Here is a 5,000-nt window from a genome sequence, read left to right as displayed (position 1 = left end):
CAAAAATGCAAAATTAGATCAATAATGATTGAAACTACTCTTAAAAACGGTTAAATGAAGTGACAAAAGGCCAAAACGCCATATTAAATGGGACGTATGACTCCGCCCCCCACGATGACCTCTTCCCAACCTGAGGCACATTTAAGTCCATTAAATATTTGTAAAATTATCTCAATATCATGTGTGCCTTACCTTTAATGTTCATTCATGTAAATGTGAAGACAAGGCGTCAACTCCGCCCTCTAAAATGGACTTGAGATCCTTGATGGTACCTACAAATGGAACACAAAAATGTAAAATTAGATCAATAATGATCGAAATTACTCTTAAAAACGGTTAAATGAAGTGACAAAAGGCCAAAACGCCATATTAGATGGGATGCATGACTCCGCCCCCCACGATGACCTCTTCTAAACCTGAGGCACATACAAGTCCATTAAATATTTGTAAAATTATCTCAATATCATGTGTGCTTTACCTTTAATGTTCATTCATGTAAATTTGAAGACAAGGCGTCAACTCCGCCCTCTAAAATGGACTTGAGATCCTTGACGATACCTACAAATGGAACACAAAAATGCAAAATTAGATCAATAATGACCAAAACTACTCTTAAAAACGGTTAAATGAAGTGACAAAAGGCCAAAATGCCATATTAGATGGGACGCATGACTCCGCCCCCCACGATGACCTCTTCTAAACCTGAGGCACATACAAGTCCATTAAATATTTGTAAAATTATCTCAATATCATGTGTGCTTTACCTTTAATGTTCATTCGGTAAATTTGAAGACAAGGCGTCAACTCCGCCCTCTAAAATGGACTTGAGATCCTTGACGGTACCTACAAATGGAACACAAAAATGTAAAATTAGATCAATAATGATCGAAATTACTCTTAAAAACGGTTAAATGAAGTGACAAAAGGCCAAAACGCCATATTAGATGGGACACATGACTCCGCCCCCCACGATGACCTCTTCTAAACCTGAGGCACATACAAGTCCATTAAATATTTGTAAAATTATCTCAATATCATGTGTGCTTTACCTTTAATGTTCATTCATGTAAATTTGAAGACAAGGCGTCAACTCCGCCCTCTAAAATGGACTTGAGATCCTTGACGGTAACTACAAATGGAACACAAAAATGTAAAATTAGATCAATAATGATCGAAATTACTCTTAAAAACGGTTAAATGAAGTGACAAAAGGCCTAATTGCCATATTAGATGGATGCATGACTCCACCCCCCACGATGACCTCTTCTGAACGTGAGGCACATACAAGTCCATTAAATATTTGTAAAATTATCTCAATATCATGTGTGCTTTACCTTTAATGTTCATTCATGTAAATTTGATGACAATTTGTCAACTCCGCCTACAAAAATGGACTTGAGATCCTTGACGGTACCTACAAATGGAACACAAAAAATGTAAAATTAGATCAATTATGATTCAAATTACCCTTAAAAATGGTTAAATAAAGTGACAAAAGGCCAAAATGCCATATTACGTTCTGATATAGCTCCACCCACCTCCCCTGCTCCATTTAGACTCATATCTGGTTGCTGCGGCTTATCTGATGAGAATATGATCCCAGCAGATGAATTCACACTTACTCCTTTATTACAGTCACCTGCAACTTTCCCTCCATTAATCTTAGTACACATTCTATTAGTATCACCATCATTGGAATCATCACTATCAGTAGTGGTGGTGTTGGTTGATTCTAATGCCAGTATCATTGCCAGTAGTGTTTCCATTGCTAATTATGTTGGTTGATGATATCGTGTGATAAGAGCTGGGGAATGCTTGCTGTAATAATATTTAGCAAATACCCCGTACTATAGTACAGGGTAATTGGCTAAGCTTAATAACAGCTGATGGCTGACATACCTTAGCAAGTAGTTTGCTCAGTCTCTCGCACACGTTAGTACAGTAGGTACTGCAATCATAATTAACATATAACTCTGATGCAAAATTATGAATGTGACAAAACAAAAGAAAAGAGAGACAAAAATTTATTAAACTGTCACGAATCTCGTGTACATAAATGTACTCTTTCTTACTTGAATTGAGACATTCTAATGTTAGCTCTTGTCTGCCTGCTTGAAGTCTTGACTGATCTAATTGTATTGTGTGCATTAGCTTATTAAGGAACCACTGAGAGAGGGAGAGGGAGAGAGAGAGAGAGAGAGAGAGAGAGAAGTACATGTGTATTTAATGATCCACATACATGTATGTGTTTCTTTCTTTACCTCCAGCTGTAGTTTGAGATGATGACAATTTGAATCAAAAAGAAGAAAGCACTTTGTCAAAGAGCGACCAAAAACATCAACAGATTCGTTCTGAAGCAACTAACAAAATACAATTTACACAAACTGAAATACGTACTTCGTAATGTTGCTCATTTACAGTAAGTAAGTGATGGCAGAGTCCGTCTTTCATGAGAACTCTCAGTGATTTAATGTCCCCAAGTCTCGTCACGCCACACTCCAACATAACAGTCACCAAATCCAACACAATGCATATCACTCGTGTGTCATTCCTTTATGGAGGAAAGGAAGAGAGAGAAAAGAGAAGATTTTATGATTAAATAAGAGATCAATGGGCACACAGCAATTCACCCAAATTAAGCACTCCAAACTATCTACATTGTACAACATACATGTACATGTACATGTAGCTACGTAAAATAATAATGAATATCATCATTACCTGCCACGAGTCTCTGTGAACAACAAGAGCTAATGAGAGCATCTGTAATGAGAGAGAGAGAGACAGAGAGGAGACAAGAGTATTAGGAAAAGTGAGAAGTGTTGTGGTGAATTGCATGTGACTGTGACAAAAAGGAAGTGCCATTAAGTAATAATGTCAATGAACAGCAAATTTATTTCAAGCAAGATGTGTCACCAAATTATAAAATAATGGATTCCACAAGTTTACTAAGAGGAATTGTTATTCATATAATATTACTATTAAAACAATAAGTAAAACAATGTACTGAAACGGCACAAGTTCCTATACAAGTAAAAGGCCAGGGTCAGGGTTGAGTAATCAATATCAATTGCAGCATATGTATGTATAAATTAGCAGTCATAGACATTAGTACATGTAGATTTTTTTCACTCATTCATCATTACACAGAGATAACGTGACAGCATGGAATATGCGTGAGCCACATTGGTGCTATTAAATCAGAGCTTAGGCAAGCCTAAAAGCATGACTTGTTGTATTAATCATTAATTTTGGTACATAACATACACATGCAAGGTAAAAGAAGAATGAAACGTACAGTTAAGTCAACTCCAATTACATTCATATATTCACCTTTCACGCCCGCATTGGCAAATAAAAATTTCAATGATAAAAAAATTGTAATGATGTTACCTGCCCTCTCCGCCAGTGAAACAGATCAAATTGGAGTGGGGTAATAAACTGGCAATGCTGATAAGCAATAAAATATCTGGAGATTGGGGGTTTTATATGTACATTAAGATTAAGAGTCATATCACTACTTCACAGATGATATTAGACAACTTATATAGCAAAACTTGTGTTTGAACTACATTTCAACACTAAACCAATATCACTATCAAATACTAATATAGTACTATAAGCTACTACTTCGTACTAACAAGCATACATTCACAAACACGTACGTTATCAGAAAACCAACTCAAAATTTTTGTGGCAAGTTATAATAATTGTAGTCAAAGGTAAATTAGTAGTGAATTTGTAAAATGGGTCTGAATAGGCAAAAACATCCTCAAAATGCCATCATTGCCATGTACAGTTAAGTACATGTACATGCACACAAAGATATTATGCAAGAACTTGACAGCCTAGGCAAGCTTAGAGCTGTTAAAATGAAGTGTTGCATGTTGGTTAGTAACAGGCCTTTGCTTGCATAGCCAAAAATTATAAAAGGAACTGATAGCAAAGGCAAGAACTATAAAACTGAGGAAAGTTGATATGGATATCAGCAAAACAATAAGTAAGAACTTTCTTAATGCTTTTCCTGTTTCAGTGCTTGTTCTTAGTAAAAATTAACTAAACCTAAAACAATTTTTACCTACATGTAGCTTACTAAAATAATAAATGTATGGTAAACTAAGAATATTTGCTTAGTTTCAGTAAACTGTGTACAGTCACAGTTTCAGTGGATAATAACTTTTCCAAAACTAATGCTAAAACTGTCACTAAATACTATTAATACTATTTCATTTTCTAGATATCATACGTGTATAATTATGTGTAGCGAGCTACATACGGCTGATAATTAAAGTAAATAGTTGAACATGCATTTTGTCTTATTTTATGATGGATATTTTCATAGTACATCCAAAAGAAAAGGCTTCCAAAGCCATCGTATGTACATATTGTTTCATAAACCGTAAATAATGATTAAGAAACAATATTCTACATGTACAATAATTATCATTGTAAAATAGATCATCATTAATACTACTAATAATATCAATAGCACTATTATTATTAATACACTGTACCGCAGATAAAATTGAAACGACAATTACTACTAGTAACCACATATACATATACAGTACAAACAGAAAAAGAGTTCATCGGCTTGGGAAGTAAGAAAGGGAGACAAAAAAAACAGTTACATAATGGACCTAGCCACCTCAATAAGGAAGGAAAGGAATAGTTTGATAAAGTTACTTATTTCTCAAAAGCACACACATAGGTTACATGTAATACTGGTTACATGTATTACAATCTTATCAACACTTACCATGCATGATTTCCATTTTGCTTTTTTGGCACTCTGTCGCTTAAGTGACACAAATGAACAAAACACTCATTTAGACCTTTTCAGTCCTCCATTGTACCTCTAGGCGTGGCTAATTGCAATTGAATATCATTCTGATTCACTTGTGTGATTTTAACTCTGTCTGATATCTCTGGTCTGATATATTGCTGTTATACAAAGAAGATACTGGATGTAATGCTACATTAATGAATCTTCACTCTGA

At 34.9% G+C, this 5,000-nt stretch overlaps 2 long non-coding RNA genes across 22 annotated transcripts in view; both read right to left on the bottom strand.

Moving 5' to 3' along the window:
- Positions 1-1,400, bottom strand: part of LOC109587215 (uncharacterized) — an 8,383-nt gene extending 6,983 nt beyond the window's left edge. For 2 of the 21 annotated variants that reach the window (XR_002187448.1, XR_002187454.1), the window contains exons 1-7: positions 1,335-1,394; positions 1,050-1,129; positions 896-987; positions 765-843; positions 479-558; positions 325-416; positions 193-272 (exon numbers count right to left, since the gene is read on the bottom strand). This is a non-coding gene — a long non-coding RNA (uncharacterized LOC109587215). Of the gene's footprint in view, positions 1-38; positions 98-192; positions 273-324; positions 417-478; positions 559-610; positions 844-895; positions 988-1,049; positions 1,130-1,181; positions 1,235-1,334 lie in introns of those variants that run through there. The other 19 variants (XR_002187451.1, XR_002187453.1, XR_002187459.1 and 16 more) reach the window with 17 other exon arrangements.
- Positions 1,401-2,078: 678 nt separating this feature from the next.
- On the bottom strand, positions 2,079-4,906 carry LOC109587217 (uncharacterized). The gene is made up of 5 exons (XR_002187475.1): positions 4,760-4,906; positions 2,722-2,763; positions 2,419-2,551; positions 2,262-2,360; positions 2,079-2,166 (listed from the first exon to the last, which is right to left on the bottom strand). It is a non-coding gene; the product is annotated as an uncharacterized LOC109587217 (long non-coding RNA).
- Positions 4,907-5,000: the final 94 nt, after the last annotated feature.

This window comes from Amphimedon queenslandica, unplaced genomic scaffold, assembly GCF_000090795.2.
Source record: "Amphimedon queenslandica unplaced genomic scaffold, v1.1 AMPQUscaffold_12650, whole genome shotgun sequence".
NCBI classification, from domain to species: Eukaryota; Metazoa; Porifera; class Demospongiae; order Haplosclerida; family Niphatidae; genus Amphimedon; species Amphimedon queenslandica.
The sequence above is the reverse complement of the archived record's forward strand: the minus strand, read 5'-3'. Positions and strand labels throughout refer to the sequence as shown.